Raw genomic sequence first — 16,203 nt, forward strand, 5'->3', positions numbered from 1 at the left:
AAGCTTAGTGATAAAATTGTATTATGCTCGGCAGTGCAGGACAGGAATACGATCTGAAGATTACTGGGAACAATAAATTGACCATGAGATCACAAAGTCTATGAACAGCTTTTAAGCCTTCTGTAATTGTATTTTGTAGAGTATCAGAAGGATAAAGAGGGGGCGAATTTCACAGGCAGTGAAATAATACCTCCTCTGTTAAGACTGTATTTTTGATTACATGTACAGTCATGTATGTGTCCGCTTCACTGAAGATTACTTTTATTAATATTGCAAGGCCTGGACAGCGGCTTGTTCGTGTTTCTAGTTATGTTATTCTGAGATTATTGGCAAGGCTCAGCTGCTGCAACATGCCTAGGGGGAATGGGAAGATGGAGGATAGCTTTCACATCTGCAGGAAACCATTTTTATTTTCACACCAATCCATGTTCCTAATGGTACCAGTAAGCAATTTGTACAGTCATGGTTTTGGTTCCGAATCATCAGTGCTTAGCAAAAACTCTGTAGTACTAATGAATGAAGTGATGTATTGTACACCATTATAGTTCGTTGCTTAGTAACGGGCCTAAGAGGTGCATCAGTGTCATTCTATATCATCACTTTATAAGAGTCCTTGATCAGCTATGTACACATACTGTCAAAATATGGGCACAGGTTTGAGAGGAGCCACATGAAGCAAACTTGTCAAGTTGGACTCAATCTTTGAATCAATCAATGGACTGTAAGCATAGAAATGGTCGCGCTGCCCTCCAGTTAGCCAGAAGTGGATCATTATCTGTGGCAAAGGTGGCATATTCATGGCTAACTTCTGTAACAGAACCATGGTGTGGGGGTGTGTGACAGGAAAATGTTTAATGGATACCAGAAGGCGTAATAGATTGATAAGTAATCTTTTATTTTAATTCTTCCACGTTTCCCCTATTTATGAAGATCTCTCAGTTTGTCTCTTCTGCCACTGGTCTTGTCTTTATTTTCTCTGGGTAGTCTTTCTCTTGCAGATCCTTCGTAACTTGGTCATCTTTTTCTTCAGGTACTCGTCACGGAATTCCAGCAATGGTGACACCGGAGGGGAGAGAAAAAGAAGCTGATTTAGAAGGCATCCTGGTAGGTAGCTTATAGCCCTATTCTCCAGTTTATCTCATTATTCTCCTGTCTTCTCCTTGTGTTGTTAGTGCGGTTCTTACTTCTCTCTCTCTTATTTAAATTTTCTCTTTCCTTTTTCCTCGTGGCTCAATACTGTCCTCCACGTTATCTATGTTTTTTTTTTTTTTCCTTTTTCTTGGGTTTCTTTTGGTTAGTAACGTGCTGCCCTTTTTCACCCTGTGTCTCCCTGAAGTCTTTCCTGGTTGTGCATTCTCTTTTCTATATTTCCTGTCTTGGTTTTCCCCTTTTATTTATTTATTTTGTGCACTTAGGCTTGCGTTGTGACTTTTCCCTTTTTTAAATTGTATTTCTTTTGTGCGCGTAGGCATGCTGCTTGACTTTCCCCTTCGTTTCTTCCCAACCCCCAGTATACCCCGTACCTGCTCTGGCCACGTTCTTCCTAGAACGTGGTCGGCTCCAGTGTTTTCTCTCCCTCCTTCTTCTCCCGCTAGTTCTTCTCTTCGGGGTTGTTGCGTCTCACCGCCACCGAGCTGCAACTCTCTGCCTCAATCCCAAAGCTCCGCGTCTCCTGTGAATGCTGCTTCGGCTGGCCTCTGTCTTTCTCCGTCTCCTCTGGTTCCTGGCGGCCATCTCCTCTTGCGTTCGTGGCCTCTCCTTCGCGTCCCCATCCTCCCCTTTGGTACCGACGCTGACCGACTTTTCCCGGCACTGCGCGCTTGAAATATGCCCTGCCTCTTCCTCTTCAGCTGTGGGCCATCGTCAAGTTCCCCAGGGGCACGTCTCACGCGGCCCGGGTCCCGGCGCCCTATCACATTTACTCCCCCTAGAGTGTGGCTGATCGAGCCATGCATTGGACGGATAATGAGACAGATAATCCACATTGGTTAGTAGGGAACCAGGGGAGTGTTGAATCTGAAATGAAAAAGATTGGAGCGATACGAACCGCCGTAAGATGCGTGAATTCATTTCCTTGTGCTTAGAAAGCCAAGTCAAAGGGGCGTGGTCTGTAAGGAGGATAAAGCTCCTTCCAAGGAGGTAGTATCGAAGGGATTCCAGGGCCCATTTAATCGCAAGGCATTCTTTTTCAACAGTAGCATAATGTTGTTACCGGGGTAAGAGTTTTCTGCTTATATAGACAATGGGATGATAGTATCCATCATCCGCTTCTTGAGACAACACCGCACCTAGTCCCTGATCTGAAGCATCAGTTGTACCTGAAAGGGTTTGTGGAAGTCTGGACAATGCAAAATCGGTTCAGTAGTCAATAGGGATTTTAAATGATGAAAGCGCTGACGTTCTAAGTCAGTTAACTGGCATATATGATTGGGATGTTTCTTTTGCAGTAGGGCAGCGAGATCGGAAAAATTTGGAATAAACCTTCTCATCAGGTACTTGTCATAGAATTCCAGCAATGGTGACACCGGAGGGGAGAGAAAAAGAAGCCGATTTAGAAGGTATGCTGGTAGGTAGCTTATAGCCCTTTTCTCCTGTTTATCTTCTTATTCTCCTGTCTTCTCCTTGTGTTGTTAGTGTGGTTCTTACTTCTCTCTCTCGTATTTAAATTTTCTCTTTCCTTTTTTCTCGTGGCTCAATACTGTCCTCTACGTTATCTATGTTTTTTCTTTTTTCCTTTTTCTTGGGTTTCTTTTAGTTAGTCTCCCTGAAGTCTTTCCAGCTTGTGCGTTCTCTTTTCTATATTTCCTGTCTTGGTTTTTCCCTTTTATTTATTTATTTTGAGTGCTTAGGCTTGCTGTGTGACTTTCCCCTTTTTAAAATTGTATTTCTTTTGTGCGCGTAGACATGCTGCGTGACTTTACCCTTTGTTTCTTCCCAACCCCCAGTATACCCTCTGTACCTGCTCTGGCCACGTTCTTCCTAGAATGTGGCCGGCTCCAGCGTTTTCTCTCCCTTTGTCTTCTCCCTCTAGTTCTTCTTTTCGGGGTTGTCGCGTCTCACTGTGACCGAGCTGCAATTCTCTGCCTCAATCCCAAAGCTCTGCGTGCCCTGGGAATGCTGCTTCGGCTGGCCTCCTTCTTTCTCCATCTCCGGTTCCTGGCGGCCATCTCCTCTCAGGTTGGTGGCCTCTTCTTTTCTTCGCGTCCCCGTCCTCCTCTTTGGTACTGGTGCTGACTGACTTTTCCCGGCACTGCGCCCTTGAAATATGCCCCATCTCTTCCTCTTAAGCTCTGGGCCATCGTCGAGTTCCCCCGGGGCACGTCTCACGTGGCCCGGGCCCAGGTGCCCTATCACAGGGTGCAAGGTCCATCATGTACCCAATAGATAGGAAAAGCAGTGGTCCCTTACAGAGAAGTGGCAGAAATACCAACATGCTGGTGGTTTATGTGTTTCTGAACCACCATCCTGAACAGAGATCTGAACAGAGATCTGGAACCTTATCTTCCCCACTGTGTGTGCTTTAAGTTTAGCCTATCTCTGCTGAGGCTTAGACCTCCCTTTAGGTCTTCACTCAACAAAGGTTATCAGGGATGCCGATATTGTATCTAAAGAATGTGCAGCCTTACTAGCCTCACTGGTAGCAGCAGTAACTAGCCCTCTAAATATCGGCTATAACTGCAAGACTGTTAAGGAATCTTTCTTTACTTCTCTCCCTCCGAAATCATATCACGGCCATGGGACCGAAGTCGCTAACTATCCTGCCCCACAAACTTCACCCAGGCCTAATTTTGGTTGTGTGACACATTATGGTTGTCAAATTTTTTATTTTTGCAATTTTCTGAGAACCACCTCAAGCTCCAGGCCCACCAATATGGATTCTACGCAAGTCTTTGTGCTAGCCTCTATCTTGAACAATTTCATATTTCAGCAAACGAAGGATAGTAAAACATAATTATCTTCTTTGATGGTTTTAATTTTTTTTCATTCACTTTTTATTTATGTGTGAGACGGTCCTACTTAGTCTGCTAACGAGCTGTTAAACTCTGGCATTGGACACGTCTGGACCCAAACTTCAATGATTTAATAGCTTCCTGTACAACAGAACATAAGGAATGCAAATTGACAACTTTAACACAGCATCTACCCTGTTCACTGTGGTGTTCTTAATTCATCTCTAACCCTTTCCTTTCTAGTTTTCACATACTTGTTTCCTAAATAGCTATGCGTTCCTCAAAGATATTAACCTTGACGTCTGTTCCTATGCCAGTGACACATAACGCTACCTCTAAGTCACTGACACAGTGGAACATCTTCCTTTGTAGGGAGGGCCTGTGATGCCACAAGGGATGGATAAGAAAGAGTGGACTGAAGTTGCTGCTGCACTCCACCTTCTTCAGACACATTATGGCAGGGCAGTAACAAAAAGTACTTTCCCCCAATAAAGACAGCTGCAAAAATCCTTCCCTACACCTCACTTAGGATCACTGACAGAGTATCAGAAACACAAATATTGTGTGGATAGAGTATTTTGTCAAAAATATTGAGTATAGATTTACTATTCTTAACTCCACATCTATGCACCTTGAAAGTATATTTATCGTGAAGGTACATATTTGTGAAGTTACATATAGTAAAACTTTGTTTACCTATAGAAACTTACCTTCACAATATTTGTGTTCTGATATTCTTGACACAATATATTGTCCTACAATATTTTTATGTCCAATATTCTGTATAAACCCCCCTTCAGTTATCCTCCAAGCAACGTCCAAGTATTCTGACCTAAAGAAACATTTAAGAATGTGTTTGGTTGCAGGACTTGAAACGTGCAGACTGTGCATATAAGTGCCTCTGCGGGCTAGAAGATATTGGAAAAGGTGGGATAACATCAGCTTTAACCCTCTATGTTCCAACACGACACTGGAGATCTGGCTTTCTTCTAGTAATTAAAGTGCTATGTTTCAAGAAAGTAATTTGCATAAGGAAGTCCTTTAGGTTCTTGCCCTACCAGCTGTGGACCAATATTCCCCTACAGCTCCATATGCTGACTACTGTGATGCGTAAAAATGTCCTATTTTGTATTTAGTTATATGTGTTTGTGACATTTGCTACTGTCTTGGTTTTATGACTGTTTCCCTCTGTTTTATGTATGTCTGTGACGGTGGTCTGGCCCCAGTGCCATGATGCCCTTTGCATAAATGTGTTCTATAAATAAATAAATAAGTTACACATGAGACAGGACTGATGGCTTTCCAAAGCGTAGGGCATGGTCAGGAATCAGACTACACGAGGACAGTCCATTGCGAATGATGGTCTTGCTGGCTTTCCTGGTGAAGATCAGTGTAGCTGGAGTTCGTTCCATAGTTCCAGAGCTACCAAATGCCATTTTGACTCTCTCCGGAAACTTCAAATGCTGGCCTCCTTTGAAAGTGAATCTATAAATTACTCATCATTTTTTCCCACTCAAATATGAGAAACAAATACCTCTCTACATATAAAACCGAAACCTTCGTTTATATGTGTTCTAGTCCGTTGTCTTTCAGACCAAGTGGGGTTGTGCTAGAATGAAGCCATTTTACAGTCAGCTGTTCAGAGTGCCAAGTTATTGAGTTGTGATGTCATGTTTCGGAAGATTAACGAAAGTCCCAGACAGATACCATTTGAAGTTTAGTTCAGTGTAAAGAATATTTTAGCTGTAAATGATTTTGTTTAGCTTCTTATATCCATGTTTCCATCACATTCCTATTCTTCTAGTCTGCTGATCTAAATTTATGTTATCGCCTCCCTCTCTTCTAGTCACCACCAGGTCTCCCATAATATTAGACTTCTCCCACCAAAGCAATTTCTGGTATTACTTCCTTCCCTATCACAACCATCACACTCACCTGGGCCCTCCTTCCACGGATGGCCACGTCCTGTGCGTTCCAAGCCAATCCACCAATAGGGTTCTCATTTCCACGACCCCTAGTGCTACTTTGCGTTTGTCACCCCCAAATCTGCAATTAGTTGCCAATCCGCATAAAACAACTCCCACCCTCTTACTCACACAAGAGGTAGTACATGAGATGTCTTCAGTGAAATCTCCCAATCAGGTTCAGTTTAATGGCCCTCTTACAATTGAGGGCATAATACTCTACTCACATAACTCTAAGATAAGAAACTCTAAAAAAATACCACTCCAGGTACTGTGGTCGAAAGCACCAGCCAAAGAGGACCCTTCATCTGATCTGCACTAAGAGGGTTGGTTAGCGCACATAAATATTTGAACAAATTACAAATGCTTTCTGGTTCATCTATGACATATCAGGAGTACAATTGCAAAATATTTAAATTATTTACTCCAGGGTTTTTTGTTTTTTAATTGTGTTATGAGCATTGCATTATTTAACTTTGTGTCTCAACTTCCCTAGTGGAAATAAGCTCTGGTGCTTGCCCGTAAATTACTGCTGTATTTCTCCCAGCAGACTTTTCTGGACTTTTTGCCGTGATTTTTGTGGTAATATGGAGCCAGGCTTGTCATTTAATATGGACGTTTGTTCAACACTTTTCTGACAGCCAAAACCACAAATGTATGCACTTGCCCCATTCCATGTATGCTATCGCTGCTGCTCATGAATGAGTCCTCTATGACCATGTGTATACTTTGGCAATATATAGTTCTAATGTAGAGTTTACCAGTGCTTGATGATAGTGAGCTATGCTTTAAATTCTAAGGGACAGATTTACTAACACTTTGTGCTGTTTTTGTGTCAGACAAATAATGCAAACCAGCTCAAATTATTGTACTATTCAGTGCAAATCTTGTTTTGATCTGGAAAGTAGCCCAAAGTAGGGCAATGTGCTACTTTGTGCTACTTTGCATCAAAGGACGTACCACTGGTGGTACTTAGGTGTTCTTATCCGACGATCCATGTATTTTGACTTAAATCCCTTTCTACTAACACTGATAGACAGGGATTTTAGTAAGAAAATTATACCTCCTCCAGGCATGCACAATATTAGAGTAAAGTGTTCTATTTCTCAAACCTGTCCACCTCTGCATGTGTGCTGTGCTGCACAAATACAAAGTGGGAAAGGTGTTAAACTTTGTCAAATCATAGTATTTTGTACTAGGAGGGTACCCTTCCAGTACAAACCTTAAGCTAGATTTCACACACACCCTTGCCCTATAGTGCAACGGTGTGTGCATTGGTGTCAGGCAGTCTAAAGCGGCACAGAGATACAGGGCCATATCTTTCATAGATATGGTGCTGTTCTGCTCACTCTCTTTCATGCAACACAGCACAGTGACTTTGGTTGCTGCCCTGTGTTCGATGAAAACTTAAGAAATCTCCCTCTAAGTCTGAAAATCATGGTCAATAACAACATTAAGGAAAACAACTTTGAGGAGAGAGGTGAAGCTGTGAGGCTGTGGTTGATTTTGTTTTAAACCAAATGTTATTGTTTAAAGATACTACGCATGCAACATACATCGGTAATAGCAAACACTGAGTATTCCGATCAGGTACTTCATATCGATTCTCATCCATATACATTATAAACAGTATCGCATTGGTACACCATAATAGTTCCACAAATTTACACCATGCTTTGTCATGTTTCTTTGGACATTCTCAGGAGGCATACATTGTTTTTTCTTGGTGTGCACAACAGTCCACCCCCATCCTCCACACCACCATCAATGGAATTGTAGGTTGGTTCCACATGCGGGCTATGTCTCTTTTCATAATGAGGCAAACCACTTCTAGAAAGATCTGCTCAGCGTGGGGGCTTCACAGTTCCTCAAATAGTCCCAGTAGTGCTGTTTTAGGGGTCAAAACAATTTAACGCCCAGGATCTTCAACATCTCTTTGCCAACCGCCACCATGAAGGGTTTTATCCGAGAACAGTCCCAAACCACATGGAAGAAGTCTTCCAAGGGAAAGTTACATCTAGCACGGGCTGGGTGAGTCTTTGGGGACATTCGCTGCAATCGTGCAGGGTCTAGGTAGGTGGCATGAAAGCAGCTGAATTGTACCAAGCGTAGTCTTGCCAATATGGCTAGTTCCTTCGGGGCCAGGGATGTCTCCCAACAATCATCATCATCTAGCTCCCCGACCCACTTTGCCCATATCTGTTTCAGGAAGCCAAAGCCATCTAGTGCATTGGTGAGCAATGATCTGTAAATTTGGGATAACGCTTTTTCCCCCCAAATATCCCATTAGTATCTTTACTTTAAGTGAATTGTAGTTAGGGAGTTGAGTTTCCCGGGGGACGTGCACCGCTAGGACATGCTGCATCTGTAGGTAGCGGAAAAATTGTGTATTAGCTAAATCATATTGTTCTTTTAGATCCTGAAAGGACATTAGATTTCCCCCTCTATAGACGTCTCCCAAGTAAGTAATCCCTATCTGGTCCCAGCATTGAAAACCCGTAAGTGCTGTAAGCTGTTGTAGCCACGTACCCTGCCACAAGGACGTCATCCATGTTAAACAACGGTCCCATTGTATGAAGCGCAAGGCTGCCCTCCAGCAGTATATGGCTCGTCGAGTACAAGAGGGCATCTCTTTGGATATTTTACCCCCATATCGCAGACCAAGAAGTCCATCAAAACCAACTGAATAAACCTCGAGTCAGTAAGCGGGGCCATCCCAGCTCTCTGCAAACCAGTCATTGACAGGCACTAGTTGTTAGGCAAGATAGTAAATATATAATTCTGGACTTCCCAACCCCCCCTTCGAATTGAGATTTTTATGCCGAGTTGCAGGCTACTTTGTGCCCCCCGTTCCATATGAAAGTCGTCATTTTTGATGATAGGAATCGGACCACTCGCATGGTATACATTAGGAGAAGTTCGCCAAAATCTAAAGATAGTGAGGGAGCCACATCATTTTGAGAAGAGCTGTGCACCCCATTGAGTTTAAGGGAAGAATCTTCCTTCGTTGTAAATCTCAGTCAAAGGCCGTGATCAGATGTTTGAAGTTAAGTTGCCATGCCAGTTCAGGGAGGTATAATATGTGAACCCCTAGATATTTGAAGGCATTCTTCCGTACCGGGAGGTTGGGGCACCAGCAGCACCCCTACGCGTACAGTCAGTAAAGCCACCAGGGTGGAATTTAATGGCATTGACAAGAAGCCCGGATAGCTCCCTGTTCAAATCTAATAACTCCACGCACCTAGGACCTGAGGTGGGGGGGTCACCCAAGAATACCAGAACGCCTTCCGCATATAATGCCACTATGTCTTCTAGTCTGTCCCTCCATCTCCAGCCCCACATAAGAGGGTCACCATGCAACAGCCATGCCAAGGGCTCCATAGCTAGAGCTAATAGTAATGGGGGGAGGGAACATCCCTGGCGTGTTCCAGTCCGATTCAGAAATGGGGGGATAAAACTCCATTCACTTGGACCTGGGCTACTGGACTTTGCTACAGGCAGTGGATCATTTTACAAAATTGTATTCCCAGCACCATACGCAGTAGGTCCACTTTCATAAATTCCCATGAGATCGTGTCAACTGCTTTCTATGAGAAGCAGGGACGGTTTACCGTACAGATTTGGGCTTCTGGAAAGAGCTGCCTGAACCCGACGGATACAGTGCAGAGTACTTCTGCCTGGCATGAATTCACATTGATCTGGGTGGATGAGATGAGATAGTGTGTGAGTTAGTCATGTGGCCAATATTTTGGCCAGATCTTAATCTCAGAGTTATTTAAGAGAGATTCGATGGTGTGATGCACATTGGTCACAACGAAACCCTTCTTCGGGAGGACCACAACTGTGGCACAGTCGAGTGCAGTGGTATTTTTTTATTTTGTAGGATTTTCAAGCAATGTCAGTAAACCCATTTTTAGAAGTACGAGTTCTCTGCTATATTTTTGCTACTCTTAATATTAGATATTTTCCATGATTGCATGGTTAAAAATGGAAAGTCCTCCACTGCATAAATTTACTCTAGGGTTGCGCTATGTGACCTTCCAAAAATCAGTCAGTCATTGAATCCCTCCAACTCCGAAGCACCTAAAACATTGCATACATGTGCAGTATCGTGTGGCAATATGTCCTTGGCTGGCTGGATTCCCACCATCTTGCTTGATACAGATAGACTTGTCAAATATCTCTCGGAGAGCACTTTTCCTTCTAACAAGGCTGCACTCGGCACTGCATGTGGATCTGTCAATAATGCTTCTTCTAAAATGGATAATCCTGGAAAAGCGAGATTGTGAGTCTTTTTCAAAAAACGGAATTCAAATTGTTAGGTTCTGGAACAGAGAAACATTTAGCAAACATCCCTTGGCTGATCGAAGTTGGCGTTTTGCTGTATAATTTTAGAAAGAGTTTAATTTATGGTTGTATTTGGAACTGCTGGCCACCAGCAAACATTTTTGGAGACCAGGACCTTTTCATCATCAGACTTTGACCCAGAGCAAGAGAGAAAAAGGCAGAAGGAGAAAGTATGAGGAAAGAAAGATAATAAATCAGTGACGAGAGGAGAAAGCAGGGATGCAAAATATATGAGAGAGAAAAAGGAAGCAACAGGAAGCGATTAATGGTGTAAAGAAGAGGCATGAGGTGCAATCAAGACGAGGGAGCTTTGTTAGTCTGTTAGTCGGCAGCCCTACCAGTGAACTCCTAAAAAATCTTTGGGCACCTGTTTCTTTCCTTCTTTCATTTTTTCTTTTGTTTTTTTTCTTGTTTTTTCTTTTTCAACAATATCTCTTATTTTAGAGCCTTTGAGTTAAGAAAAACAGGAAGTCCGCCTGGTAGCATCTGTGCAAAATTGTTGAACCATTCTTCCTCAAAAATGTTGACCTTCTCTTCTCCCGAAGTCTTCACTCACAAGTGGCAACCTAGCATTTGGGGACGGGCCGTCCACTCTCACCCCTAGAGGTGTCAGGCAAAGTTCAGCCGCTCTCCTTTCTCGTGCCCTAGGCATGCCCACCATCCCTCAATCTCTGCTCTCGGTTATGCTTGTCTCTATACTCTGTAAGGAGCGTTAGCAAAGCCAGTTGACTCGCTTTTCATGTTCTGCAGGGTTATAATTGCTTGTCATGTCTGCCTTTTATGATTGATACTAATCTTTTATTTTTCCCGGAATAGCTGTGCTCTGATGGAGCAAACTGATTTAAGTGTGTCAGTCCGAGCTGCTTCCCCATCGAGCGTTAAAATAGCACGCGCGGTAAAGTTAACCCCACTCAGCTTCACGCAGGCAGAGTTGATATTTTTAACCTCCGCCCTCCTTTTTCATTTTTATTGGACAAGGTCTGGGACCTTTGTAGGGCTCCTGGAGCATCACCATAGTCTACTGTGCAATGAAGCAGGCTGTTCGGATCCGTCCAAAACCAGAGAGGCATTTGAGGTGGCTTCCTTGCAATCAGCATGTTGCAAGGAGGGTGCGTTACTCTCGCCCTGATTTTTCCTTAAGGTCTTCCAAGCACTACAGCTGTCCGAAATACTTCGCTAAAGCATGAAGTCTGCAAAATCGTCCTGCAAAAGAATTTCGCCTACAGAACAAATTGGGACTGCTTTACAACTTTTTCCATTTAGATAAAATGTTGTGAATTTTGTGATGTTTTCGAAATTTTCAACTCTCAATCTCCTGAAAATCATGAAACACCATAGATGGGTGAAATGTTGTGATCTTTTGCAAAACCAGAAAATCGCCCAAAAAATCATGCTGTATTTTGCAAAACCCCAAAAAATCACCCATTCCTACCGAAGACACTAATTATGAGGTGCACTTTATGCTTAGATTTTAATTGATGTCTTGGATCTGGTAGGAGTTGCACCTGTCTTCCCGCCTTAAGCGTGAATCATTAGACATTGAAAGGTGTTTGCTTATGGCTGCTGTGCATTCACCGAGGCAGGTGATGAATTCTTAGACCCTGGCCAAATAGCAAAGTGAACGAAAGAGGAGAGCTCAAACGACCTCATCCCAGAGGTTACCAGAGACATAAAGTTCTCCAAGGAAGCCTTTGTAAATTATTTGGCCAAATGCTACATTTTCTAACTCCATTTTGCAGGAATTTTGGCTAAAACTCCAAGATTAGATTAGATTTAAATGTATTGCTCAATTAATAAAAACCATTGCAATATAAAACAAACACTACATAATAAAACTAACACTTAAAATAAAATAGTTTTTTTTTTTTAAAAGGCTTGACTGTTAAAAATCATTTCTAACCAAAAATAAACCTATGGGATCAACCTTTGAGAAATAACCTACAGCAATTTTCCCAAGTCTGCTTTGGTCAGTTTCTTATGGAGCAGTTGTAAAAATTGTACCCCTTTACAGCAAAATGAAATTGACCCACCCTTGAGCCAGAAGATTACAGCCGATCTACAAGGCTAAAGCTCCAAATGTTCACCATTTTTTAAAGATACTCCCATTAAATAAAGGTCTACTATGCAAGCTGCATTGTACAAATGTTTCATTGAGATGTGGGTGCACCAGCACCATCAAATAGCTTTAAACAAATTAAACCAAAATATTTTATAGCAGGTTCTGCCACAGAAATTTGATTACAAAATATATATAGAACTCAGTTCACATAATCTGGGCCAACAGTTTGATATGGCCTTCCATTTCCAAACAGATATAAAACATCATCTTTCACTTCATTTCCTATCCCATCCCTTTGAATTTATTGTAAAGAAAAGGATGGTAAAATGAAAAGTTTAATTTGCGTGTCTACCTCTAAACATATCTAGACAGGAGACGTATTTCCCAAGTTTGACAGATCTTACAAGGCTTAGCAGAGAAAGGTTACACCATCTCAGAAGCCGAGGGCTCAGACAATAGTCACAGTGATATTAAGTCCACTATAAATGAAGGTCACAAAATACTTTAACATGGATGCTGACATAGCTGACACAGAAAGTAAGTGCCCACTCTTAACAACAAGCATTTGCAATGTAACCGGTCTCGCATTTGCTTGAGCTATTAGAGTTGTAAGCTCCTAACAGGACTTTTCTTGGCACATAAACTGAAAATTAAAAGTAAAACAGTTTCACATAAGTGAGCTGATCCACAGTCCCCCGGCTGCCATGAGCATCAGCGTGAAGAAACACACAAAAGGAAAAAGATGTTCGCTCGCAGTCCAACTTATTGGAAAAAGTGCAATTAGCCATGTAACGGGGCGATGGCCAAGGCGGTAACAAAACCTCCCCAAGGAAGGACAAAGGTAAGCCATTTACCAATGTCATCAAAGGATTTTTGAAGGGCAAACCCACGAACGAGTGGTAGTGATGGGCGTGATGTGAGCGTTGTTAAAAGCCCAGATACATACCAACACGTCGGAAAAGCAGTGATTGCGCACTGCATGTGCAACCTAAAAATATACCATAACACCAGCTATAGGTGTCCAAAAATACGCATGAATTAATACTGTAATGCCAAGTTGACATATTTAAGGAATGCACTAATTGTGCACCAGAGAGTCAGGTGAGCATTTTTAATAAAGAAACCTATGCTGTTCCCATGCTAAATATTAGCTTATTATTTTCTAAAATTCAGCTCTACATTTGATCATCAACTTATCATTTTTATCATTTTTCTAAACTATGCCGATTTGTTTATTAATAACACCTTCCAATTTTCAGAGAAGCACTCCTTTTTCACCAAATGTTAGCGTGTCTTTTTCAGTAACTACGTTTTTTCTATCCATTATCAACATGCTGCCAGGGATGCTTAACCTATGCCAGTTATTATCATTTTTGTCCTGATAACCTCTATTCAGTTGTTCAATGTTTGATGCAATTCCACTTTCTGGTAGTGTTTTTTCGATCATTTTCACAAATATTGCATGACTTAAAAAATGTAGACATCCAGCCAACACGTGTTTTGCAATATAATCGCTTCTCCGGGGATGATTTTAGGGATGATTTCACAAATGTGCCACTTGTAACCAACCTCTCAGATCTCCTTCACAATTCGACTTGAAAACAGTAGAATGGACCACACATTATTATTATCATCTAATTGACCCCAACTAAACATATGATCCGAAAATGTCCAAAGTAGTCATCAATGCCCCATGATAAGGGTAACTCCTCTGTACTGCAATGCCAAAGACCCGATCTGATCCAATTCTGAGACTTTAATAACAACTTGACAAATTTAGTGAATGCATTTTGTTACTACGATTTTGCATCCGGATAACCTCTAGGCACGTCATTCCCATTATGTGTTTAGGATTGGTCCAACATATGCTAGTCGATAACATGCCTATAGATATGTCTTATTTCCCACCCAATGTTGTTCCTGGGCTTAGGTGCTGTTGTTTTACCCCCAACTCATTGGGGTCAGACCCAGAAGACATATAAATACTTTTTAGTGAAAAGGAGACCAGGCAGGTGTTTCTCACTCTCACTGAGTTAAAATCAGTGAGAGGAAGTGTTTAGAGTCACAAGAATCCATCTGAGAATTCTCACTCATTGGGAGCTTATATGGAGCCTTATCTCACATACCAAAATCAGTATGCACACACAACAGATGGTCTTTCACTTTATGAAAATTGATTATACACTATATTTCTATACATCGGAAGCATTAGAATAATCATAAGTATTGTAAACAACTCAGCAATTATTATGGAAATTACTGCAAATGTTAAATATGCCACAATCTCATTTCATCACACATCCCTTCTTTAACTCTTTCTAAATTAGTTGTATCCAGTCTTCTTATAGCATGGTTGTGTAAGCTGTTTTATGTGTTAATATACCAATATGCCAACTTATGCAATGCTTCTCCGCATTCCTTATGGTGACTTGAGGCTGGAAGTTGGAACTCCACGGTCCAATGCGTTCTCCAGCAACCAGTCCACATGTATCCCCCTGCTGCTTGCACGTATACGTTAAATATTTTGTGTAAGTTTGGAGTTTGACAGCCCAAGGAGGGGTTAATTCATGCTTGGCCTTTGTATCAATGTACTGAATAAATGAACAATGCATTCCGTTTCAAAGCATATGTGGAAGTTTAATGCTACTTTCCTTCCCTCCACTTAGAAGAAGTACAACAGAAGGTCCTCTCCGTCAAATCTATCTGTTCAGCTGCCATGCTCACAAGCAATGTGTGCACCCAAGAACTGAAAGGTTCTTTCTCCGTCTTATTAGCATGAATTAGGAAATCTATGGCAATCTAAGCACATTTAAGGTGTCAGATTGTCCATCTCTCCTCTTCTGGGTCTTTCACTTTCACAGTACATGCACAACACTTTAACAAAAAAGGCAGCGTTAAGTTAGCATGAGTTATAAGTTATGCTAAGTTATGTGTATTTGTTAAGCAAACTATCACCTGCGAGGCTATCCTGGTACTGAGCAGATGTGTGCCTATCCCTTCCTAAGGTAGGTTAGTCAAAGGAAAAGCCAGGTATTAAGCTTCTTGGGGAATTCAAGAAGGGGGGAGGAGGCTCTGATGTGAAGTGGCGGGGGGGGGCTTTCCCTGTTTTAAGAACGATGTAAGAAAACATACACAACCAGGCCTGTATTGCATCAACGCAAAAGATAGGTAAATGCCCCAACATACATGTCAGAGCTGCAGCATTTACCAGTCAATACCATGTCCCCAGGGGTGCTCAGTGATAGGCCAGTCGATACCATGTTTCCAGGTAGATATTTTCAAGACAAATACAAATGCCAATTCTGTCACACTGAATACTCCAGAGTAAAAGTAATATTGAAACTTTCTTAATAGGTTTTTTAGGAGGCGTGGCTTCGGGCGTCAAGATGGCGGTCGCACTCTAAGAGTGCTCTGGACCCCTCCGTCATCCGCCCTACGAAGCTGCCACTATTCACACTACTGGCGCTGCCCTGGGGGTGCCCATCGGCTCCTGAACCCCAGAGATCCCCCCTGGAACCATCCTCGGCATATTCGAGCCGTAATAGAACCAGCCGCGGCCGGCTCGATAAATTCAAAATGGCGGCCGGGACCGCGGCGCTCGGCTGAACCCGAGGTGGGAGGCTCCCCCGCTGGGGCGACCGCTCGGTGGGGGATGCCGGAGACGCCGGCCCTGCGGTCCGGGACTCGGGCCCCTTGTGGGCCGATGTGAGGCAAAACGTGTCTGCAGTGAGGAGGAGGACTCCTGGCGACCTGGGCCCGGGAGAAGTGAAGGATATCCCGAGACGCGAGGAGGTCTCCTCCGTCCAGAGTGAACGAGGCCCGGGAATCAAGGAGGGGCCGTGAACACGACTCCGGATGCGCTCCTGAGGGGAGCTGGCTCGCC

At 42.8% G+C, this 16,203-nt stretch overlaps 1 long non-coding RNA gene across 1 annotated transcript in view; it reads left to right on the top strand.

The window, feature by feature from the left end:
• Nucleotides 1–1,872: 1,872 nt before the first annotated feature.
• The window catches only part of LOC138259197 (uncharacterized), a 68,956-nt gene continuing 54,625 nt past the window's right edge, over nt 1,873–16,203 (top strand). Inside the window, exons 1-2 of the long non-coding RNA XR_011198666.1 lie at nt 1,873–1,987; nt 2,448–2,558. This is a non-coding gene — a long non-coding RNA (uncharacterized lncRNA). The remainder of the gene's footprint in view (nt 1,988–2,447; nt 2,559–16,203) is intronic.

The sequence above is a fragment of the Pleurodeles waltl genome, chromosome 2_1, assembly GCF_031143425.1.
Source record: "Pleurodeles waltl isolate 20211129_DDA chromosome 2_1, aPleWal1.hap1.20221129, whole genome shotgun sequence".
Lineage (NCBI taxonomy): Eukaryota > Metazoa > Chordata > Amphibia > Caudata > Salamandridae > Pleurodeles > Pleurodeles waltl.